Below are 25,525 nucleotides of genomic sequence, written 5' to 3'. Positions count from 1 at the left end.
GAATTTTGGAAGCGATTATTCAATGCGTGGCTTTTTTTGCCTCCTCTGGGCCGCGAGGCCGGGCTGAGCTGGGCGGCGGTGTCGCCGCCGTGTGGACACAGCGCGGTACTGCAGCCACCCCCGGGCCGGTGCCCTCTCAGTGTCGCCGCCGTGTGGACACAGCGCGGTACTGCAGCCACTCCTGGGCCGGTGCCCTCTCAGTGTCGCCGCCGTGTGGGCACAGCGCGGTACTGCAGCCATTGCTGAGGCGGTGCCGCCCTGGGTGATTGGGCGGTGACCAAGGGGGACGGCGGGGTCGCTCCGGGGCTGCCGAGCGCGGGGAGGGGGCGAGGGGCGGGAGAGAGCGGGGCGGTGTCTGTCAATGGAGGGCAGGGGGGACGGGGAGTTGGGACTGCAAAGGGACGGCGTGGCTGAGAAGGATGACAGCGCGGTGGGGGGCGTGGTTTACGGCGGAGGCGCCTTTTTCTGCTACTGTCGGGGACAGAATTGAATGGGAGAAGACATTTATTTGCCTTTTAAACCGAGGTGACCGCTCCCTGTTGCCTCAGGGGTTTACCGAAAGGAAACTCCAGCTTTTCCAGCATTTAAAAGGTTTAAACCCAGCTGTGCTGCTGCATTTGACAGCGCTTCTGCCCGGCGCTTGTGCCCGACGAGACGCCTACCCTTCATTGCCCGGGGAATTGCTGGGGTGGGACGGGAATTTGGCTGCTTCTGGGGACTGACGGAGCCGTGCCGGTGCGAGCCGTGCGGAGCCGAGCCGAGCCCGTCCCGCCGCTCCGCTCGGGCGCCGGAGAAGACCCCCCGGGTTCGGTGCCGGCCCCGCAGGACGGGCAGGAGCGGGCGGGGCTGTCCCGCTGCGGTGCCGCCCCTCCCCGCCGTAGGAGCCGCCCAGGGATCGGCTTTCCCGCCCCCAGCCGCGCTCCGCCCGCCGCCTGGAGCGGTCTCGGCACCACGAGGCTTGTCCACTCCGCGAACGAATGGCACCTCCCGACCGCGTGGAGCCACCGGGCGCGGGGCGCTGCGAGCGGCCGTGGCTTTCCCGGACACCCCGCAGCGTGGAGCAGCGCCCGGGGCGCTCGGGGACCCCTGTGACCGGTGAGTGTCAGACTGTGCTTGCCAAAGCCGCGAAAGGGGAAGAGAAGAGGAAAACTCGCTGGCGCTTCCCGTCCGCCTTTTGTCTGGGGGCCATGTTGGTTCTGCTCTTTTAATAATTCAGCTGTAAATGCTATGTGTCTGGGTGTGTCCAGGTGTTCCCGAGTGCTTGTGAGAATATAATTGCAGAACACAGCACTGCCAGTATAGTTCGTTGGTTCTTACCAAGAATTGGAAATAAGCATTTGTGTCTGTGCTGTGAAGAGCAGGGTCGTATGTTACCTGATGAATTGATTATGTAACAAACTTTGAACAGGATCTCCTGCTCAGCGAGGACTCCTGCAGACTATTTCTACAACTGCTGTGATTAGCCTCACTAATCTGAACACTTTCAGTCCTGTATAAAAGCTGCAAAAAGCAGTGAAGAGTAAAAGCATATTTTCATATTCAACAGGCTGCTTTAAGAAGCTGCACCACACGGCTGCTAAAGGCTTTCTATAGTTCTCTTAAATCTATGAGGTATTTATCATAATATTTAGCTACTGAGTTAGAAACTCTCATCTCTAAAGTGCCTGTAAGAGAAAAGACGTTGCATCTTTGCTCGTTTATGCTTATGGGTATAGCTCAAGAGGTGTTAAGCCTGACATCAATTAATTCCTTGACCAAGCTCCTAGAACCTACCCAGGAATTGTTGGTGACACAGCAGGTATTTCTAAACTAAAATTTGTATGTATTTAGAGTTGAAAGTACGTTGCAGTTTACAGATAGAAGCCATGTAATTGTGATAATGTTTTATAACCTTCTCATACGTAAAGAATATTTAGTATTGGCATAAATTGTCATTGATAAACAACTGAGGTTCTCCATTTCTGGAGAAAAAAAAATCAGTTTTACTTTAATAAAATGTAATAATTACATGGTGATTCCTACATTCCAAACTCTGTTACTCCTTGTCCTCTTAAAGTGCAAAACGGTTGAAGGAATGCAACAGAATTACTAAACCTAAAACATTCTACATGAAACATTTAAACCTTGTTGTAGCTCCTTCATTGAAAATATCTGAGTTCTTTGTTCTTTTTATTTCAAGCAGTCTCGATCTATCTGTGGACTACCTTTTAGCTAAGCTATGAAGAGTTGGAAAATATGAACACAATGAGTTTTGGCATGATGTGCATTACTGTGTTTCAGTAACCTTCCTGTTTATCATCAGGTGAAAATAGAAGAAAAAAAAATTATTCTGAACCTGATTTCATTTTCTAGTATAAAATGTTGATTTCTAGCTCAAGGAGCATCTTAGTTTAGTCTACAGTCAGAAACCTAAAAGAGAATCAGAAATTACAGCCCCTGTCATACGCGATGAAGTTCCTGCTCTATCCTAACCCTACATCCATACGTAGTGAAAAATAGAGATGGCGCAGATGGTTTGTATTTCTGAAACCTTCCATGAGCAGTTTCCATCTTTGTAGCAGCACGAGTGGGGGGCAGGGGGGGCACTATGCGAACATTTATAATCCGGGTGAAATCTTTGTGCGTGCTGTGTAGGTGCGATAACGCAACTTGCAGGAAAGTGCAGCCTGCCAATGAAAGCAAGTTTCAGCTGTGCTCGTGGATTTTTTTATCCAGATGAATGCTGATTGTTCAACATTCCCTGATGGCCAGCTTCCTTCAGAATTTACAAAGGTACCTGTACAAACTGTGTTTTAGCATAATTTTTAAATTTTTTAAGTTGGGGGTTTTTTTTGGGGTTTTTTTTTGTAGGACATTTCTGAGACAGAGATGATATCTGGTGAAAAATCAGTCTTCTATTCGCTGATGAAAATGTTTGTTACGAGTAGCCATTCTCATCTGAAAATTTCCACCTAAAAGTTCATCATTAAGGTAAGCTTTTGAATTGAAATACCAGGATATTCACTTTATCCCACCGGTCTGAAATTTCAGGATTGTCAATTTTTTTCTTAAAGCGGTTACCTTTACTGCAGGATTGTGTGGTCAACAGAGTCTCCTTTCCTGTTTGCTGTGAATCTGCTGTTAGATAACTGGCTATTAACGAAATATTTTGCAGAAAGAAATGCTGTGAGCTGACTTTCCTGCAGCACTTGATGAAAGAGTAAGGGAAATGTCTTTAATGTTTGCACACTCCCTAGGCTGAATGAATTCTGATACTGTAATAAATCAGTTTAGTTTTTGCCCTCAAAGGTCTTGACATTGATGAAGAGATTACTTTTGATTTTAATTTTTTATCCGTGTTTATGTAATCTGTACTTCAGCACTCCAGCCTTTTATAGAAGCCTTACCTGGTTTGCTCTGGCCCTGCAGCGTGGTCCTCTCTGTTACTGTCTGGCACAAGCTTTGGTGCAAGGAGTACTTTTTGTCTTAGAAATTAATCAAAATCCTCTTCTGTATATTTAAATCAGTTATTAGACTTTTCAGAAAAACTGGTCAACTACAAATCCACGACACACCAGAGGCTGTTGTTTTTAGCAGCTTATTAAAAGAGGGCACCCTTTAGTTGTCTCAGTAGGGGCAGAGATTTGCATTAGGGATAAATGCAGCCAAACCGTCCTGCCAAGAGAAACTCCAGGAACTGGGTACTGGCCCTGGACAGGGCTTCTCATGCAGTGTCCTGCAGTATTCATGGCACACAAATCTGTACCCAGCTTTGTGCATTGAATCTTTGCACGTAGCTCCAATCCCAGCGTGGCCTTGTACTGCTCAGTGCACCAGACCAAAGTTACAGTGATCGAGTTGGGGTTTAGTTGCCCTTGATCCTTGCAAGGGATTAGAGGCAGGTTCACTTGGTCTCCCAGTTCTCAATGTCTCAAGCAAGAGCTGCTCCGAAGGTGCTGTTTTCCTGGTGGTTTTGGATTCTTTTGCCAGGTGGGAACATGGACTGCTTGACTTGTTCTTTTGTCCGCTTTGCACTTCAGTCCTTTGCATTTTCCCTGAAGGGAGTGCTGGGACAGGGAAGTCAGGGCAGGTACATCAGCAGAAAGGCTGCTAAGAAGAGATAGTGAGGACTTACTTTTCTGTACAGTGCCGCTTTACTGAAGGTTTGGTTTTGGATTTTACATTCTGCTCCTGCCTGTTTTTGTGAGAGCTGGGAGTGCATTTCTATTTCAAGACTCTGACAAAAAGAGTCACTTAGATTAGAATGAGTCCTTTTTCCATCATTTTTTGTTTATTTACATGAATTACCCTGTGAGATTGATGTAAACAGCAGTTATTTTTAGAGCTGCAGGTGTTGTACACAGAGTAAATGTAGAAGAAATGAGTTGTGATAGCTTGCTTTTATTTTGCGTATGGAGAAGAGCAAGGGCACAGATTCGTCCTGTGTAACTGCAGTCGTTGAGTGCAGGTGCCAGAGTCAGGAGGCTGGGCAAGGTTTCCTCTCTTGTTGAGAGTTAGGGGCAGGCAGTGTCAGGGGCTATATGGAGACAGGTGTTATCTGACGAGTCCCAGGCAGGGGCAGGTGAGTGGGAATGGGGGGTGGGTGGCGCTGGGAGCCCTCCCGCAGAGGGACCCGAGGGGGCCAGAGCCTGCACAGGGAGGGGTGGGTGTAGAATACAGGGAAAAAATCAATATAAAAGCACTTAAATAGAGCTTTACAGGAATATTTTATTCGCTTTTATTTCATTGGTGGGGTGTTATATAGCTAGTATAAATATGAGCTATAAATAATAGGAAAATGAAAATATAAAAATATCAATATATTTGTAGAATATAACATATTAACAAATACAAGTAACAAATTTCTATGAAATATATACTATATAAATAATGCAAATAGCATAATATATAAGGAATACATATAAGAATGAGAATAGAAATACCAAGATAGAGTTTAAATGTTTTATTGGTGTTATTTGGTTAGAGGCAGGGTTTTTTATAAGTAATATAATCAAAAATATAAATATACAATAAATATATACAGACTTGTAAAATTAGTATTATAAATATATATGCATATGTAAATATAAAATAAAAGTACATATATATGCAGGATATAACTAATAGGATAAATTCTTCTATCCATGATAGAGATATATAAATTACAGATGTAAATATGAAAAACATAAAGAGAAAAATATATTTAAATATTGTTTGAAAGAAAGGGTTTTTTTTTTTTTTCCTACTTGGTGGGGGGCAGAGTTTATAAATAAATAATATTTTAAAATATAAACATACAAATATGTAATACATAAAGATATAGCTATACGTAAATAGAATTCAATATTAGTAATAGAAAGATTTTCTATATAATAAGTAATAGAAATAATATTGTATATATGTTAGAATAGAACTAATCTATAAATATGTATAGATTATGAATATAAATGAAATAAGAACAAATATCTATATATTATATTTCAAGGGTTATTTTTGGTTTTATTTGGTTAGAGGCAGAGATTTTTTTAGTTTTGGTCGGCCGTTTTTGGGGGCATTCATTTGGGAGGAATTTTGGAAGCGATTATTCAATGCGTGGCTTTTTTTGCCTCCTCTGCCCCACAAGCCCGGGCTGAGCTGGGCGGCAGTGTCGCCGCCGTGTGGACACAGCGCGGTACTGCAGCCACCCCCGGGCCGGTGCCCTCTCAGTGTCGCCGCCGTGTGGGCACAGCGCGGTACTGCAGCCATTGCTGAGGCGGTGCCGCCCTGGGTGATTGGGCGGTGACCAAGGGGGACGGCGGGGTCGCTCCGCCGCTGCCGAGCGTGGGGAGGGGGCGAGGGGCGGGAGAGAGCGGGGCGGTGTCTGTCAATGGAGGGCAGAGGGGGACGGGGAGTTGGGGCTGCAAAGGGACGGCGTGGCTGAGAAGGATGACAGCGCGGGGGAGGCAGAGCGTGCCACGGGCCGGGGGCAGCGGATGGGCGAGCGCTGCCCCCTCTTTTTTTCTGGTACTGTAGGGGACTGAATTGAATGGGAGAAGACATTTATTTGCCCTTTAAGGTGAGGTGACCGCTCCCTGTTGCCTCAGGGGTTTACCGAAAGGAAACTCCAGCTTTTCCAGCATTTAAAAGGTTTAAACCCAGCTGTGCTGCTGCATGGAAAACCCAGGGCTGAACAACCCATGCACAGCCCCTCCTGCCACGCCGGGGGCCAGACGGGGCTCGGCGCATCCTCAGAGCCCCGGACACGGCTCCGTGCCGGGGGCGGCGGGAGAGGAGAGCGGCGGGGAGGACAGACCCGGCTCTGTGCCCCCTGTCCCGCTCTGGGGGTACCCCTGGAGGGGTCCCTGTGCCAGGGGCTTTCCTGCAGAATCCACACTCCAGGTGGGATCATGGAACCACGGCATGGCTTGGGTTGGAAGGGAACTGGAGCTGCCCTAAGAAGGGCAGGCTTAGTAGGTTCGAGGCAGAGTGAGGACTTGGGGAAGGGTTAGTGTGTCGGCCCGCTCCTCGGGGGCTGGTTTAGGAGGGGGTCAATCCCCCTGGACCCTCCTCTCCGGAGGGGATCCGTGCCCTGGGCGCCTCTCCAGGACCCCCTGCTAATGAGTGGGTTCCGGGGGAAGCAGAGGGCGTCGCGTCGCTCCGCAGCGTGAACAGACACACAAAAAATTAAATAAATCGCCAGACAAACGAGCGGCGCCGCCTGTCCCCTCAGCGCCGCCTTTCCCCTCAGCCCCGCCTTTCCCCTCAGCCCCGCCTTTCCCCTCAGCCCCGCCTGTCCCCTCAGCCCCGCCTGTCCCTTCAGCCCCGCCCCGCGCAGGCGCTCTGAGCCCCGGGCACCGGTGGAGGCCCCGCCCCGCGCATGCGCTCTGGGCCTCGCGCAACTGTGCAGGCCCCGCCCCGCGCAGGCGCCCTGAGCCCGGGCACCTGTGCAGACCCCGCCCCGCGCATGCGCTCTGGGCCTCGCGCGCCTGTGCAGGCCCCGCCCCGTCCTCGGCCTTAAATCACGGCGGAGCCGCTGCCGGCCCTCTCCACGTGGGAATGCTGCTCCTGGGATGCGGCTGGACCTTCTCTCGGAGCGCTGCGCGAACCCAGCCCGGGGGCTGCTCCCGGTGCTGCGCGGAGCCCGAGGAGCTCAGGTGGGACCCGGGCTCGGTTCTCGGTTTTGTTGGTGTCTGCCGGGGGTTCCCAGCGCTGCCGCTCCGGCCGCAGCGGGGTTGGGACTCCGGGCACGCTCCCTCTCCTGCCGCAGGGAGCCGGGGCTCTGCCGGTAGCTGTGCCCGAGAGAACGGCGGCGGGATCTCCTCGTGCAGATGCTTTATCTCTGCTGGAACCACTCGGGACTCCGTGACCGCCGTGCCGGCCCTGGAGCTCCAAATCCCGGCGCTCCCATCCCGCGGCACCGCCGGCACCCCGCGGGTGGGCAGAGCCCCAGCCGGAGCAGCGCCGGGCTCCCCTTCCCCGGGCCCGTACCCCTGTGGAACGAGCGGGGCTGGAGCACGGCAGGAGCCGGGCACGGTTCCGCTCGGGCTGCTTCTCCAACACCTGCCAGGGGAGAGGCTCCCCCTACTTTGCAATCTAAAAAAACTCTGCAATGGCAAAACCTCATTTGTTGAAATTCATCTGAGAATTTTCCTCTTTACTTCCAGATCGCAGGATATGCTAAAGATACACTGGAGTTGAGGGGAATCCTAAATCTGAGTCTCAAGTCCGTAGGTTTCCTGCAGGTGAGTATTGCCAGGCCAAAACAATGGCAACTGCTGAGGCTGCTTTTGTGACCCAAAGCTGCACGGCGGCCAGCGATGTTCCTTGGTGTTTCTGTGTCCCAGCTGCCTGGCAGTGTGGGGCAGGAGGAGGCCAGGAGTCCCTGGAAGGCAACAGCACCTCTTGTGCTTTGGCTCTGTGGTGTCCTGCCTGTGCCTGCGGCGTCCTGCCTGTGCCAAGCACGTCCCAGGGACGGACACGGGGCTGCCCAGGCAGCGCTGGCACAGACACGGCTCAAGGGCTGCCCGTGGCTCCTGGGCCAGGGGCTGCTCTGAATGGGCACCTGGAGATGCTTCAGCCTGGACAGAGACCACCGAGAGCCCAAAAGCACCCCAAGGCACAGCTGGCATTTCCTGCTGATGGCAGCACAGGCCACTTACAGAGGAGCTCAGACAGCGATTCCTGGTTCTGATCTCCCAGAGCTCCAACACAGCTGCCAGGTGTGTTCCAGCCACCCCAAAACCCTTCCCTCGCAGATATTAAATCCCAACCAAAAGCCTGCAGAGTTACCATAAAATCAAAGGTTTAGGTGGTGTTATAGATAATAACCAAATCAAGTCGAATTAAATAGCAAGACAGCAATTTTTATTTTTGCGACCGAAAATACGGTCCTGGGACACCACAAGCGAAAACACGACAGTGCCGAGCCCGGGGTCGCCACTGGGTGGACACACACGCTGATCTGACCTCTATTGCATCAGACCCCCCTGTGTTCACACCCTGCTATTTCGGAGAGTCCAACCTTATACAGTTTTTTCTCGAGAGTTTCCTTTGTTTCTGCAGCAAATTCTCATATTTAAATTAAAACCTTTTCTGGTGCTACCCTGGACAAAAGGCCTTCCTGCATGCCGATGAAGGCTTTGTCTGCTCCATATCGATGTGTAATGAAGTGCTGTCTTCTCGCTAATGAGAGCCATCGGAGGTGATGGGTGCTTTGGCAGGTATTTTATAGATGATCTCTTTCTGTCTGGTGGAGATCACCGGGCTAGGTCTGTTGATATGCTAATTACGGTCGTTGTCTATGGCCCCGGGTGCTTGGTGTTTAAGAGGTTCTTTTTATTTTATTTTATTTCATACAATCCTTTTATATAAACACGAATTATAACATATCACAGGTGGGGTGAAGTTTTGTGTGGATGAAAGTGGGAGTTTTTCAGGGAGCCAGCTGGAAGTGCAGAAGGGATGGAAAGGTTTTGCAGGTGGGTCCCACTGGAGGTGTGCTGGAGGCAGGGATGTGCACCCCTTTCCTGAGGGAAAAGAACTTGCAGAGGCCACTGCTGAGGCTCTGAAAAGAACTGAGCTTCTGCAGGGAGAGTTCTCCTGTGGGCTGGGAGCGCCTCCAGCCCTGCCTTCTCCTGCTTGGAAACAGCACCTGGAGCCCGAGCTATGGGGGTTAAACCAGCTGAATTCCAGGCAACTCTGTCAAGAGTCCCCAGGGGCATGGGTAGGGCTGGGGGATGAGGGTTTTAAACAGCAAATTCTTTGGAATATTCACCTGTCCCAGTGCTGCTGAGCTTCCTTGGAAGCTCTACTGGTTTCTGACACAGCTGCATGGGAATATCCACACTCCATGAGGCACTGTGAAGTTATGGCAGTGGGAATGGAGCAGGGAATTTGGGGCTATGGGATAATTCATGGGAACCAGCAAAGCTGACAGGGAACCCCAAATCTGGACGCTGCACAGAGAACAATCTTTGTGCTGCCCAGGTGACAGAGTAGCTCAAGCACTGGAATAATTTCTATGCTTGGGGTCACTGGACCTGGATTTTATTCCTAGCTTTAACTGACTTCTTAGATGATCTTGGGCAAATGGTTTTTCTATTTCTCCCTTTAATATTCCAGCTTCTGTTCAGTAAAGGGTTTGTATAATATTTGCTTCCATTGCAAATATAACATGCTATCAGCTCCACCAGTGAAAAGGGTGTTTTCTAGATGGTGCATTTCTTTGCTAATTATGTGGTTTTGATTGCTGAACTGCCTTCAGATGTTGCTGTTATTAATGTAGAAATCTGTATTTAATTCTGTATCATTTCAGGAAGTCCCTTGGCAGAACGTGAAGTAGCAGCCCCCAGTAACTGTGTGTCATTTGCTGGTGCAGATGCTCCAGTAACCACTCCAGTGACAGAAAATGCAGACTCACCAGTCTGGGACTTCCAGCAGCAAGCAAGGTGAGAGATGGGGATTCACACAGACACTCGCTGGCTCTGACAGCCAGCCCAGGTGTGAAAAGGATGTGTGGTTTGGGAGTTTTTTTAGCCCAGACCTGCATATCTGAGCTTAAATTAAAACAGATAGATTGACTGCTTTGAGGGACCTCAGCAGATCAAGTCATACATGGCAGTATGCAGGAATTAACCTGTGTGATCCAATCTTGTCTCCTCCAGTGTTTCTAATATCTGAATCCCTTCAGACACTTAAAAACTCTTCTACGTTCAACACTTCATTTTTCCTTTTCCAATTTTTTTTCCAGGAATGAACTTCAAACATTACAGCTCTGAACCATAACCCTAGTTCTTTGCTGTCGCTTTGTTACTGAGTCATGAAGTAAATGGTATTTCTGTTCCTTCATAGTTTTTGGTCCTATCTTTTACATGTACAGCAAGAGTGAGGAGAGGGAAATACTTCTTGAATAAGCAGAAGCCCAGACTGTGTAGATATGTGTTATGCTTTGAGGCTCAGTAGTTTTGGGGTTTGTTTTGTTCCTGCCCCCATCAATACAGAAAGAAAGGGATTTCTCTGGGTGGATCAAATGGCATTGAAACTTCAGAAGCATTTTACTGCTGTTTCCTGCTTTGCATAAAGTACTGTGGGTTTTGTTCTTAACAGATTATCCAAAGAGCTTCTCCTGGATCCACAGCAAACCTTAGTCTTCAAAGTGTGGCATAAAGCAGGTAAAGTTTGTAGTGCAGTACTAAGAGGACTGTGTTTTCTTCATCCCCTTCCTTAGATTGCTTACATTTCATGCAAGGCGAATAAATTCTGTTAAGTGAATTGAAGAGTAGAATTGTAATGCCATTTTTTGCCTTGAAGAATGCTGGAGGTGCATACCTATTGATTTCCTGGCCCTTGGCATCCTCCTTTTCCCCATTAGTTCATCTTCCAAGATTTGGTTCATCCATATTCTCCCTGGTTTTAATTTGACAGTGCTTTGGAGGTTGGGTTTTCCTGCTGAAGGAAATCCCTAACTGCTTCCTTCACGTGCTCTTTGTTGCTGCAGTTGGTTGAAGTGTGGCCGGGCAGTTGTAGCCAAATACTTTTATTTATTTCTTTTTACATATTGAAGTTCAGCTGTCTGTGTATCCAGAGTACTGTGTGCACAGTGGTTCTCCTGGCAATCCCTGTCCCTGCCCTGGGCTTTCACTGTCCTGCAGGGCCATTTTTAGCTAAACATAACTGAGGTATTCCAAATAATATTCCCCTGTTGGACAGGATTGTCCTGGACTTCGGGCCCACTTCCAAGCCCTATTTCAAGGCTGTGTTTCAGCATTCCTGAAAAGGATTCCTGTCAGTGTGTATGTGCTATGTATCCTGTATGTTGTTGCTTCATGGGTGTTCAGCAGTTTTTTAGGAGGCTACTCTGTGCATTTGGATGTCTGGGAGCATGGCAGAGCTGTATTTGCTGCTTAGGGTGACAGCTGGTGCTCAAAAACATACAGTAGATTCAACTTTTAGTTGGTTAGGAGACATCTAATTTGTCAGGAATCTGGTTTTCTGGGATATTGACCATTTTTCCTGGTTTTTCCAGGTCTGCTGGAGTGTGTTATAGACATGTAAAGCAACCCTTACCCTACTTTCCATCACTTTATTCTTTGATAGTATGGGGGAATTAACAAAAGTGTCTGAAATGAAAGTGTTGTCAAATGCTACTTTGGCTCAGTGCTGAGAAATCATTTGAATATTTAAAGCTATTTAGAAAGCCTGAGGTTTTGTTAGATCAGCAGGATAACATCGTAATTTCTCTTATTTTCTTGCTGTGAAAGACTCACATGCAGTGTTCCTTTTTCCTTTTGATCCTAGGTGAAGGTCAGCTTTCCAGCATGTCCCAGTAATTCTGCAAACTTGTCCAAGCAGATGTGGAATTCCTTGTCGAAGGAAGTCAGTGTTCCCACTCTGGAGTGGTAAGTTCACAGGCTGACAACCTTTCTGATTATTCTCAGGTCTCAGAAAGACCTCTCTAAAGCAAATTGACTCTACTGGAAAAACGGTACACTCTGTCCAAGTGTGTCCACTGTGTGTGGGCTTAAAAATTAGTGGGCATTCCCTTTCCCAGTGAGAGGGGGGTGCAGGAGGTAGCAATCCTGGGACAGATTCCTTTTGACACAGCCTAGATGTTCTTTCCCTTGTCATTGATGCTTCCTGATTTGCACCCTTGTAAATTAGGATTTAAATGATGCCGTTGTTAAAACAGGCAGGGTCTTTCTCCAGGCCCTGATAAGAATAAGGGTTATGTTTGTATCTGGTTTTGTTTTTGTAAGTTTAAATTAGCATAAATCCCCTTGATTTTACCTTAACTTCTGTCCATGAGCAGTGAATGACAGCTGGTGAAATGCTGTGGTGTTGCACATTACAGGAGTAAGGCTATCAGATATCCTGCAGTAATTCTGCTTTCTGCCCCTTCAAATGAGTGAGTGTTTTAGTTCATGATCTGTTTATTTAGCTTACAGAGACGATCCTTTTCCTGTGTGTGTCTTTGAAGTTTAGATGGACTGTGGGCCCCACTATGGGATCTGAACAACTGGCTTGGGAGCTGCCAGTAGGCGTGGAAAGCTCCCTACCAGCCCCACTAACTTGATTTTGGTATAAATCTGAAATGCTAAATGACGTTCCTGTGGACATTTGGAAGAGCTGGTTTCACCCATTGGAGGAAGAGAAGGGGACACAGTGCAATAACCAATGAAGGGGATGGAAAATCCGGGGCTGGGTGGGGTGCTCTGCAGCAGGACTGAGATGCTGCAGCAGTGTGGTGAGCTGTTGGAGGGGAGCAGCAACAGCAGTGTTTCCTGAGCTGGAGGGAATGCTTGGATTTATCCATCCTGCTGCTGCTGTCACAGAACAGGTGCTGTGAAGGCAATGGTCCCTTCAGGTGACTTCCACGGGTACAAGCACAAGGCTGTGAGCATTTCTGGGGTGCATGGGGCAGTATATCCTTTCCCATCAGCATGTTTTTCTTCTTGCTAGAAATACTGTTCTCTGGACTAGATTCTAGGTTTAAATGAGGTATAAATTTAGAAGAGCAGTATTCATTGTGTGTAGGAATAGAGGAGTGAAAGATTTCCTGAGATATTTCATCCCTTCCTGTGCTACCACATGCGCTGTATCTTAAAATCCCTAGATCTTAAACACAGAGAAATCCTCAGATTTTTGTCAAGTTCAACCACAAGTCAAGTAATATCCTTGGCTTTGACTTTTATTGGAAGGTCATCTCAAATCCAAGTCTTTTGATTAAGTAAGTTTAGAACTAGCTCTTTTTCAGCTTGCAGCCTAAGTTCCATAGCCAAGTCAGGACTTTTTCTGGAGTGTTATCCTCTTGCTTAGAGCAGTTTCAACACTTACCTGCTCATCTGCTTTTCAATAAAAGCCTTTGATCTTTTATTTGTATATTTCCATGTTGTTGACTAAAATGATCCAACCTAAACCCAACTGCCACAGGCTTATTTTCCCCCTCTTACCAAATTTCTTACTACTGCTTGCAGAAAAAACTTGAGCTGGGTGAGGTTCAAAGATACTTCAGTAAAAAGCTGACCAGGTCTTTCCCTGACTTCAGCACATCCAAACCAAGCCATGAGGAGTGTGAGAGTGACCCTCAGGGCTCGATGAGCAGAGAAGTGGATCCCAAAGGCTGCCATCTTCTGGAAAAATCCAGTCAGTTGGTGTCTCAGGTCAGCAGCCTAATCAATGGTGAGTTGTTGGTGTGAGGAGCAAAATGACAAGGAAATCAAATCCCTGCTGATGCTTTTAGAATAACTTACCAGACTAGAGAATAAACTGGAGCCCAGAGCTTCAGTTCCTGCCAGTTGGAAAGTTATTCCCTGCTTTTTCTGCCCATGGCTTCTTACAGGGTAGCAGCATTTCCAAGAGATGGAGTTGAAGGGCACATCCCTATTAGCCAGAATTTGCCATTCTTTTGTCACCTTGATCTTCCCTTTTTTCCACCCCCCCCCCTCTTTATTCTCCAAGGTTTTGTTGTTTTTATTTCCCTTCTCATCCTTAGCAACTGTTTTTACTGCTCTTTTACGTGTCTTCCTCTACAATCTGTTCCAGACTCCTTCTTTCCCAAATGTCCCCCACCGTTCCCTCGGAGCAGGACTTGCCTCAAAATTGTTGCCCACTTTACCTAATACTGGTGAACTCAGTTCTCAGAGGATGCAAACAGTTAACAACATCTGCTCACTGGGAAGCAAAAATAAGCGATTGTGACTTTTTAAAGAATTTGTAACCTTTCCCATTTATTTCATTCTTAATGCTTCTGGTTTTTCCTCAGCATTTCTGTTCTTCTGGCCTTGTCAGTGGGAAACAGAGCAGAACATGCTCACATCAGCAGTGTTTGCAGAGCTGTGCATGTTTAGCTCCCAACCATCATTACATCTAGGACTTTCTGCCAAACCCCCTAATAAATCAGATTTAAGCTGAATTGTTGCTCCGTGCATTTACAGAGCACTGAGCACTGAACCCATCAAGAGAAGTGTAGAGATCCATGCAGGCTCTGAGGAGCTGCTGCCATTCCCAGGAGACAGGGCTTTGACCAGTGGAAAAACCACTGAGGGAGAGGGGGAGGAAAATGCTGAGGTTGTAAATGGAGATCATCAAAGCAAAGAAGGAAGTGGTTCTGATGAGAACTGTGTTGGGAGTGTATCAGCACAAGCTGGCTCAGAAAGAAACTGTGAGAGCTTCCCTGATGACAGCAGTGAAGACCCAGTGGAAGGCTCAGAAAGCTCCATCAAACCAAAAATCCCTTTGTATCCTTTATTCTTCAACACTCCATGCATTTGATGATTCTTCTGCTTAGTTAGAGTCTCCCTGGCCTCAGGACAGGGAAATTGTCTATGTGAAGCTCTTCCCTGGGAAATGAATCCAGATCTGGTGCTCTGGGAAGGTGTTGGAGGACCCCATTACACTGTTTCACAGTGGTGATGACTTTCCTAAAACTTGTAGCCAATAAATTTTGTGATTTGTGAGAGTCACTTCATTTTGGGTAGTTCTGATATGTCTTCTTGCATTTTCTCTCCATGTTTTTTTTTCCCCCCATGTGTTAAAGCTCTTGTGTTTCTACTGCATTAAAAAACATTCTTTATTTTGCTTTTAAAATACTTCCTAATGTTTCTTGCACAAATTACGAATCTTGGATTAAGTGTTGGAATTTTTGCAGGATGAAGTCCTCTACAAATTTGTGAGGTATTATTTTAAACAAGTTGGTGTCCCAGGTGAGAGAACCAAGTGTTAGAACAATGGAATATTGATTAAAACAAATGAAATTTATTATTTGGGACCTGTTAACAGGTGAGGCTTTTTCCACATCTGGATCTCCGTGCAGCTGCGTACTGCCAAAGGTTGTTCCTTAACAGCTCTGCTCAGATCTGATCCTGTTGTTGTTCCCAACTTCTTCCTTCCACCCCAGGAGATGGAAGCCTCCATGAGACTGCTCAGCACTTCCTCTCATCCCTCTGCATCTCCAGAGGGGTAAGTATGGGATGTCCTTTCCTTTATTGTCCAATTTAGTCCACTCCTTAAAGCAGGAACAGAGCTTCTCCCTTCCTTTGCCTGCCAGCACTGAACTTAAATGTGATGGCTTTCAAATTGTGTCAGGGGAATCTTCCCAGTAGCTCTTCTCTCCATGAGGATGGTTTTTAACACCCATGCCTGCATTGTCTGTGATCCTTATGCCTTTACATCACCCAGTTGTTCAGTGTGCTCAGGAAATGCTGCTCATCAGGGTCAGTGGAAGTCGCAGGTTGTCATCCACACTTTGTGCTTTAATGTGAGGTGACATGCCTAATTCTGAGGAGCTCTAACTTGTAATTATGGTTTCAATTCATCTCTTTTAGATCAAGATAAAATGGAGGGGGCTCCTGGAGAGGTATCTTGTAATGGTTATGTGACCCAGGGAGTAGCAGAATAACGTGAGTGATTGCTCCTCCTGCACCAAAGCTGTGGATTGCCGACAATTTGTTTTGCTTTCTGGTCATGAAGATTTATTTACTGTGAGAGGTTTGTGGCTCAGTTGTTTAGACATCTACATATTTATTTTCAGTTCATAAAGAGAGGTTATTAAAAAGAGCGTGACTTTTTACACAGGCAGATAGTGATGGGATAAGGGGACACAGTTTTAAACTAAAAGAGGGGAGATTTAGTTTGGATATTGGGAAGAAATTCTTCCCTGTGAGGGTGGGGAGGCCCTGGCACTGAGTTGCCCAGAGAAGCTGTGGCTACTCCATCCCTGGAAATGTTCCAAGCCAAGCTGGATGGGGCTTGGAGCCCCCTGGTCTAGTGGAAGGTGTCCCTGCCCATGGTAGGGGTTGAAATGAAATAAGCTTTAAGGTCCCTTCCCACCCAAACCATTCTGGAATTCCATCATTCTTTTCCAGCCCCAGCTCTGCTGTGGGTGTGCAGCAGCTGGGCTGTTTGTTTACCACTCCCAGATAAGGTGATGCCCTTGTTCCTCTCCATGTGACCTACGGAACAAGCACTTCCAGGAGCATTTGTGTCACTGGGAACAGCTTGCCTGATGAATCAAAACAGACTCAGACAGGCTCTGATAGCTCTGAAGTCACGGACACCTGTGGTGTAATACTAATACCAGCTTTTCTTGAATCCCCTCTGTGCAGCTCTGAGCTGAATGGTTGGAACTACCGCCCTGTAAGTTATTACTGATTAGGTAAAATGTTAGCAATGAACTATGTGAATATTTTGATCTTAAAGTCCCTAATTTGAGGATTAGCTGTCGTTAATTCTTTGCTGCAGCACTTGCAGCGTGTGCTGAGACAGGCTTCCGTTGTGCCTTGTGCATCAAATTCTCTTTGAAGAACCAGTTTTTCACTGCTACCAATACATAGAGTCGGAAAAAATGCTTCCTCATAGTTTTGCTTTTAATTGGAACATCAGCTTCTAAATCTGGATTTGGTTTGGTTCTGCACAGGTCAGCAAACACCAAGTGTGACAGCAAGGCTGAAACCTGAGCTGTCTTCTGGACACCACAGCCCTCACTCACTTAGCAGCTGGCAGCCATCTCTCCTGGCCTTCCTAGTGCTCCTGCCTCCTCTCCCTGGCTTGTCTGACTCCCTGCTTTCCCCATCTTCCTTCCTGGAATGACAAAGCAGTGCTGAGGTGTGGAGCTGGGCAGTCACAGCAAAGGGGCTGGCAGCATTTGAGACAAAAGTGTTGTCCCAGCTCATGGGGCCCTGAGGAGGTGCTGCAGCAGCTCAGGCTCAGCATGGATGTTGTGAGCACCTTCCAGGGATCAGAGTTTTGTAGGGCCTCACAAAACCTCTTTTGTTTTTCGCTTATTTTCTCCATTGCATCAAACTAACACTTCCCATTTTTGAGGTCCTTCCCAGCTCTTGTCTTCCACTCTGCTCACCTGCTCTGAGTGTGGCCTTGAGGATAAGTTTGAAAAATCAGAGTTTAATCAACTTTTCCATAAAATGCCAGAATCCCAGAAAGGTTTGGGTGGTCAAGGACCTCAAAGCTTCTCTTGTTCCACCCCCTGCCATGGGCGGGGATGCCTTCCACCATCCCAGGCTGCTCCAAGCCCTGTCCAGCCTGGCCTTGGACACTTCCAGTGATCCAGGGGCAGCTACAGCTGGTCTAGGCACCTCCCCACCCTCACAGGGTATTTCTTCCCAATATCCCATCTAACCCTGTCCTCTGACAGTGGGAAGCTGTTCCCCCTTGTCCTGGCACTCCAGGCCCTTGGCTAAAGTCTCTCTCTAAATACTGGGATATTTCCCCCCCCCCCACCTCTAGGAATATTCCAAAAGAATAAGAAACTTCTGTGGAGACCAGTTTTATGCAGAATAATTCATATTTGTGTATACATAGACTTGCCTTCAGTGTGAATTAGAGATAGCACAGCCTTGGGCAGATTCACAATAGCAGGCTTTATATGTTCCAAAAATGCTGATGGCAGCAACTGCCAAAACATTCTTGGTTGTGTTGTTTCTTCTGGTCTGCTGGATCTTCCTGATTTCCTGCCTGGAAAGCAGGAGAAGGTGCAAGGCCAGTGCCAGGGTAGGCTGTAGCCTGCTAACACGGATCTGTTTGCCCTCCATCCCTGTGTGCAAACAAAACTGCCAGCAAACTTGCTGAGCCACAGGGCTGAAACATTCTCTGCCTCCAAGGCTGGAATTCTTTGACCTTGGAAGAAGCCGTGTCCTCTCATGACATCCTCATGAATCTGCTTTAATCCAGCCCCTGGCACACAGGGATGAATCCTCGGCTGGTGTCAGTGTCCCTGCCATTCCTGTAAAAAGAAGAGTGAAGTGTGATCCTTGGTGCTCGAGTCCCCTTTCCTCTTGCATCTTCCCCATGGAGCATGTGTGCTTCCTGGCTGAGCACCAGACACTCAAGAGCCTGAGAGACAGAGAGGGAGAAGCCTGGGATGGGCACTGACCAGAGCCTGTTCCTGGGGTGGGGAATGGTGTAAACACGGCTTTTCAGATGTGTGCTCTGGAAACTACGCAGGAGGATAAAACTGGCACTCAGAAGGTGCCTCTGAGATGGATCAAAGGAGGGTTTGATGTCCAAAAAAGAGCAAGGGAGCTGGGGAAGGGTCTGGAGCACCAGGAACAGCTGAGGGAGCTGGGAAAGGGGCTCAGCCTGGAGAACAGGAGGCTCAGGAGGGACCTTCTGGCTCTGCACAACTCTGACAGGAGGGATGGGCCCTATTCCCAGGGAACAGGGACAGGATGGCCACAATTTGTGCCAGGGGAGGTTTAGGTTGGATATTAGGGAACATTTCTTCCTCCAAAAGTTTACCCAGCCCTGGCACAGCTGCCCAGGGCAGTGGTGAGTCCCCATCCCTGCAGGGATTTCAACCTGTGTGGATGTGGCACTTGGGGATGTGGGATAGTGGTGGCCTTGGCAATGCTGGGGGAACAGTTGGTCCATGATCCTATGTGTCTTCTCCAACCTCAGTAATTCCATGGTTCTGTGATTCTGGTCGTCTGTCTGAGCTGGGGGTGCTAATGGTGCTTTTAAACCTTGCTCATTTTGAGTCCCACCTGTACATGTAAAATAGCAGCAACAACTGGTGTTACACCTTTCCCCCAGCTGGAGATTCATTTTTAGGAAGGTCATTAGGATAAATACACACCTGTGAGCACCACTTCACCCTGCACTTTGGGCAATGGTAGGAAAATGGGAGGAGCTGTATTTTAGCTGGTCATCATTGAAACAACATGCCAGTGGTGTTTTCCAAGCACACCTGGTTTCCTGACTTTGGGAGCAAACAGACTGCTCTCCTTTGCCTCATTGACATCAAATAGCACCAGGCACCTCCTCTTGTGTTTTGGCTTTGGAGTACAGAGCATTTTAGGAGTATTAGATGTCAGGAAGGAATTATTGACTGTGAGGGAGGTGAGGCCCTGGCACAGGGTGCTCAGAGCAGCTGTGGCTGCCCCTGGATTCCTGGCAGTGTTGAAGACCAGGTTGGACAGGGCTTGGAACAGCCTGGGATAATGGAAGGTGTCCCTGCCCATGGCAGGGGGTGGGACTGGATGGGCTCTAAGGCCCTTTCCACCCAAACCATTCTGGAGTTCTGTTCCTTACATTGAAAATGGCAGGTGCTGGCTCTCCATCCCTGGCTGTGCAGGACATGTGGCACATGGGAAAGGGGAGCTGTGGGAGGCAGGAAATGTGGCTTCATGCACCTTTGAAATGGGGTTAATTGGCAGATTGGAATTTCCTAGAGAGAGGCTTCCAGATGCTGTGCAGAACTCAGGGATCAGTCACTGCCCCTCTCCAGCCACTCCTGACCTTTCAGCTACTGTCCTGGTCTCTGGACAGCCCTGTCCAAGGGAAGCACTTTGCCCAGTGAGCAGCTCTCTCTGCTGGTTTTTAATCTTCCTCTGTGGCCAGGTCTGCATTTATCTCTCTTGGCTCCTTACATTCTGGTTTAGGAAGTTTCTCCTGGAGAATTGTTTAGAAGAAAGAAGAGCAAAGCAAAGATTTTCCTAATTATCCATGTCTGTTATTTCAGTCTGATAGACAGGAAGTGTTTTAAAGTATTTTGCCTGCAGGCTGCTACCTGAGCCTGTGATGCACAGGTTACCAAACACGAGGACTGACTCATTCCTAGAAAAGCCATTTCCCTCTCCCAACAGTGCATATCAAAGTGCACCAAAACAGGGTCCTGGTGCTGTTTCTCTTGGGAGGGAGCTGGGCACTTCAGGAGACCTTTCCCAGGACTCAGAGAAGGAGCCCAGGGATGTAGGTGAAAGGCCAGACTGGCGGATCAGTTTTCCAAAAGACCTTCCTGGCCCCGCAGCTTCCTCCCCTAAAGGCTCCTGGAGCAGGATCACTTCTCCCAGTGCTTCACAGGCACAGCCAGCTCTGAACTAGCTGGGGAGAAATGTGTTTGTATGCTGAAATGACTCTTTTCCTAGTGCTGCTGGGAACATCGGGGACAAAGCCAGGCTGTGGGAGGCTGCTGGCAAAGCAGGGAGGAGATGACTCTGTATAAACCAGGGCTTTTCCTCTCATGGGCTGCTGCTTTGGGGTCCCTGCAGGCAGCTGAGCCTGGACCATCCCATTTCTCATGGAATCACAGTGATGGTTTGGGTTGGGAGGGACCTTAAAGCTTATCCAGCCCCAACCCTTGCCATGGCTTCCCCTAGACCAGATTGTTCTAAACTGCATCCAGCCTGGCCTTGGGCACTTCCAGGGATCCAGGGGCAGCCACAGCTTCTCTGGGCACCCTGTGCCAGGGCCTTACCACCCTCATAGGGAAGAACTTCTTCCCAATATCTGATTTAAATCTCTCCTCTTTTAGTTTAAGCCCATGCCCTGTCCTGTCAGCAGTCTGAAGATTTGTTGTGATAGAGCATTGCCTCTGCCCTGTGAGGAGACTTGGTCTTCAGGGTACTGCAAATTATTAAGTAAAATAATAATGGAAAGCCAAAATGCAGTCAGGTCCCAGTGACTATGCCATGTCATTCCTTTGGCTGAGGGTGGATGCTCACAAGTTCAGAGGTCACACACCAGAGCTCCTTTCTGGGCTTCAGATCATTCTCTTTCTCACTGGGGTGTTTTTTTCTGTGTGTCTAACCTGCCACCCTCTGCACAACCCTGTGGTTTGCCTTGACATGAAACGAAGCACAGGGCAGAGCTCTCACACCTGGTCACTCCTGCTCTGGGGAGAGAAGGGAGCCGTGTCTGGAGGAATCCCCTTCCGAAGAGCAAACTGTCCCAGGCCCAGCCCCGAGCTCTCGGAAGAGGAAACCGAAAGAATTGCCAGGATCTTCTCTGCTCAGCTCTCCAAGAGGGAATAGTGCTGGCCAGAGGCTGTGCCCAGCAGAGCTTCCTAAGCCATGGCCAGATGTGTGGCAAAGGGGAGGTGGAAGCCACAGCTTCCAGGCTCTGCTTTTAGTTGGCCTGATTGGTTACTTGAAGTCTCCTATTTAGAAGGGCTTAAAGCCTGTGGTCAGCCACAGGGAACTGTGTCTTGTAGGGGCAGGTCCCCAATGAGACTGTGGGTAACCCACAGCCTGTTACCTGCTCTCCAAGTAGTCCAGGCTTAGGATTTATTCCTGTGAAATGGCTCTTTCAAAAATAGTTGGTGGGCAGCACAATTCTCTGTTTCCACAGGTGCCCACAGTGCTTGTGTGTACACAGGCCAAGGGCACTCTGAAATCTGGTGGGTGTACAAAAGAGGGTGACTAGAAAGATGACACTTGTATATTTATATTTAAATTATTTTGGTATGCCTTTCAGAGAACAGACTTTGATGACAACAGAGCTCAGTTATTTTTGTACTGCTGTCTCCAGAATTTGTTTCAATAAAATTCCTCTGGTTTCTAATCAGCCTGGGCAGTGTCCTTATGCCAGGGCATGAACCTTTCCTTAACAGGGGACAGGAGTCTCTCCCACATGAGCTTCCAAGTCAGAGGAATGCTGCTGGAAGCTGGGGTGGCCAGGAGCCCATGGAAAGATCACTGCTTTGCCAAGGAATTGACTATCACCGTGCAGCAGGGGTGAGTCACTTCCAATCTGAGCTGCTTTTCAAACCCTGCATGGAATTCGGGATTTAAGCAGCCAAAGGATTAGCATCTCATTTTTCTCCCACTTCTGCAGTGTTGTTTCCCCAGGGGACACCCTGAATGCGTAATTCACTGCTGGAACAGCTTGCTCTGTGTTTGTGGCCCCTTTCCCTGCCCTTGCTGGGTTGGGATGGCAGGTCAGGCACGCTGTGTCCCCTGGAAGGACAGGAGTGACGTGCAGGCTGCTTTCTGCTGGTGGCATCCCCAAAAAAGATTCGGGCAGGATGCCAGCTGGGCTGGGATCAGTGTTGCACAGGAGGTCACAGCACTGGCCCCTGAGCTGGATCTTGGGCACAAGGTAAACAGTGTCTTCCTTTCAGGTGTAGGTCAGCACTGGAGCCGGGCAGGAAAACAAGGCAGGAGCCAGCTGGAGAGGAGTGTCGGTGCTAGGCAGCTTTGTCTGGAGCCCGAGGGATGGAGCAAAGGTGGCTCCAGGGTGTCAGGAGCACTGGAAGTCGCTCTTGTGCAAGGTGAGCTCTGGTGTGAGTGTGGAGGCTCGCAGCTCATCCTGCGGGACCTTTCTGCGTGTGGGGCTGACGAGCACCAAGGGTTAAACACACTGAGCTTTTTAAAAATGGGGGAAAGGGGCCTTGCTTCCCTCCACCTTGTCTTCCAGCCTCTTGTCCTGAGCCCAGTCCATCCCAGCAGCCTCAGACCCAGTGTCTGGCCATACACGTCACGGGTTTGAGGGTGGATTTCACTCCCAGCTGCTCATCCAGCCCCTGCTTCTCCTGAGCTTGGGGAACATGTTCCACCATGCAGAGCAAACCTGCTGGGAGCTTGGCAGCTGTGTGGGGTGGATTGTGGCTCTGTGTCAGACAAAGGGATCCAATCTGCCCTGCACAAAGGGCTCAGTGCTGCACTGCCTCCAAAGCACGTGCTTGTAAAGCCTTTGGGCGAGGGTTTTCTGCATCTCATCCTCCCCAGAGCGAGTTTAGGGTGAAAGCCAGTGTTCCTCCCAGCGCAATGCCGGGGGTCTGGGCAGGACCCCCTCCCCATGCCTGAGCCCCGTGAGCGGGGCAGAGGGCTGAAATAGCCACCTCATCACGGGTGCCAGGTGAGCCAGTCCCGTCAGCTGAAATGCCACTGGGGCAACCCTGTTTTCCTGTCACCCGATCCCTGGCTGCTGGAATGTCCTGGGTGCTATATAAGGCCGGGGCCAGGGAGAGGGCTCTGAGGGCACTGCCTGTGCAAGCAGGAGTGGAGCACTGTGCCGAGGTCCCTCCGGATAGGCCACGGAGGGACAGGGCTCCGGGCAGGTCACTGGGGGAGATGATCTCAGGGAGCAGGCCCCGTTATGGCTGGGGTGGGATGGGGAAGGGTGGGCATTGCTGAGCCCATGCTGAGCAAGCCCTGTGCCTCAGTTTCCCTGGGACAGAGGGGAGGAGACAAGGCAGGACATGGTTGTTGGGACTGACCAAAGCCATTGAGAGCCACCCTGGCACGTCATCACCTCCATTGCTGAACAGGACACCCATGTGAAGCCCTGTGCTGATGCACCCTCCACAAACCCCTCCTCTCCTTCCAGCCCCTCTGCCACCATGGTGGGTCTGAAGCCCCCCGAGGTGCCCCCGACGGCCACCATGAAGTTCATCAGCGCGGGGATGGCCGGCTGCATCGCTGACCTGTGCACCTTTCCCCTGGACACCACCAAAGTGCGGCTGCAGGTACGATCCGCCGGGTCCCCAGGGCCCCGAGGGAGCACCTGGTGACTGCCACAGGGCTGGTGGCACCTGGGGAGGAACAAGAGGTGGGGTGATGCACTTGGCACCCCACAGATCCAGGGTGAGGTGGAGTACCGGGGTGTTGTGGGGACGCTGAGCACCATGGTGAGGACAGAGGGAGCTCGCAGCCTCTACCGAGGGCTGGCGGCCGGGCTGCAGCGCCAGATGGGCTTCTCCTCCATCAGCATCGGGCTCTACGACTCTGTGAAGCAGCTGTACACCCCCAAGGGTGCTGAGAGTGAGTGTTCCTGTGCACCGCAGGCCGCTCACCTCAGGGTCCCTGCAGGGCTGGGGGTCCCTGCAGGGCCAGGGGTCCCGACACCCGCCCTCTCCAGACACAGGCATGGGCACGCGGCTCCTGGCTGGCTGCACCACTGGGGCTGTGGCCATGGCCTGTGCGCAGCCCACCGACGTGGTCAAGGTGCGGTTCCAGGCCAGCGCGGCCCTGTCGGACAGCGCGCCCCGCTACAGCAGCACTGTGGACGCTACCGCACCATCGCCAGGGAGGAGGGGATCCGCGGGCTCTGGAGAGATGGGACTGGACAGCGACGGGCATGGAAAGGGATGGGGTGGGAATAGCAGTGGAAATGGTGATGAGGAAGGGAACAAGGATGGGGACAGCAGGGCTGGGTCACCTGCCCAGGATGCTGCAGGAGGGGCTGTGAGCTGATTCCCAATGCCTCCTCCCTTCTGCCCAGGGACGCTGCCCAACATTGCCCGCAATGCCGTCATCAACTGCGGGGAGCTCGTCACCTACGACCTCATCAAGGACGCGCTGCTGCGGGCACAGCTCATGGCAGGTGAGCACACGGGGACGTGGCCAGGTGCCATCCCCGTCCCTGCCACATCCAACCCCCAGCTCTTCCCCACCTTTAGACAACGTCCTGTGCCACTTCGTGGCCGCCTTTGGCGCCGGGTTCTGTGCCACAGTGGTGGCATCGCCGGTGGACGTGGTGAAGACGCGGTACATGAACGCCACCCCCGGGCAGTACAGCAACGCCCTGAGCTGCCTCCTGGCCCTGCTCACGCAGGATGGCCCCGCCGGCCTCTACAAGGGTTGAGTTGAGCACCTGCAAACAGATCCCAAACATCCCAACCCCTATGCGGGACTTTGGGGATGTCCCAGCACACCCCCTTCAGTGCTGCTTTTGCTGACACAGCCTTGTCCCGTCCTTCCTGCGGCTGGGCTCCTGGAACGTGGTGATGTTTGTGACGTACGAGCAGCTGCAGCGTGCCATGGCGCTGGCACGGCCGGGCCTGGCCTGAGCCCCTCGGCGCCTCTCGCCCGCCCAGCCAGGCTCAGCATCAATCACGTTAATTCATCAATTATATTAATTGCCAAAGCGCCGGGGAGCAGCAGAGCCAAACGCTCGGGGGGGGACCGGAGAGACAGAAGGAGAATAGATGTTGTTTGAGGAGAAATGTGGGGAGAACAGAGGCTTTCCATGAACAGTTTTAAGGGATGAAGGAGAAATTGTTTGCTGGCTTTCCAGCCAGGAAGAACAGCACTTCCCAAGGGCAGTGGTGTGGGCAGATGGGACCAAGCTGAGGGCCAGGGCATTCCCATTGTTCTTCCCATTATTCCCATTCCTTTCTGGTGCTTTCAGTAAACCACCCCTATGGGGTCTGGCCACAGCGTGGCTCAGGGTTTCTTTAACTTTTTGGGTGTTTAGGGCCATTGTCCTAGCTCTACGTGTGACACCAGTCAAGCTGACATTCTCTATCACTTTTGGTGCACCGAACAACTTCCCATTGATCTCTAATTATTCAGGTCTGTCACAATCACTGGTGGGGTGTTATATAGCTAGTATA

At 49.9% G+C, this 25,525-nt stretch overlaps 1 pseudogene; it reads left to right on the top strand.

The window, feature by feature from the left end:
* Positions 1-934: 934 nt before the first annotated feature.
* Positions 935-24,774, top strand: LOC117010553 (annotated as a pseudogene).
* The last annotated feature ends 751 nt before the right edge of the window (positions 24,775-25,525 follow it).

Source organism: Catharus ustulatus, chromosome Z (assembly GCF_009819885.2).
Source record: "Catharus ustulatus isolate bCatUst1 chromosome Z, bCatUst1.pri.v2, whole genome shotgun sequence".
Classification (NCBI taxonomy): Eukaryota; Metazoa; Chordata; class Aves; order Passeriformes; family Turdidae; genus Catharus; species Catharus ustulatus.
Note: the sequence above shows the minus strand (reverse complement) of the source record. Positions and strands in the feature narration are given on the sequence as shown.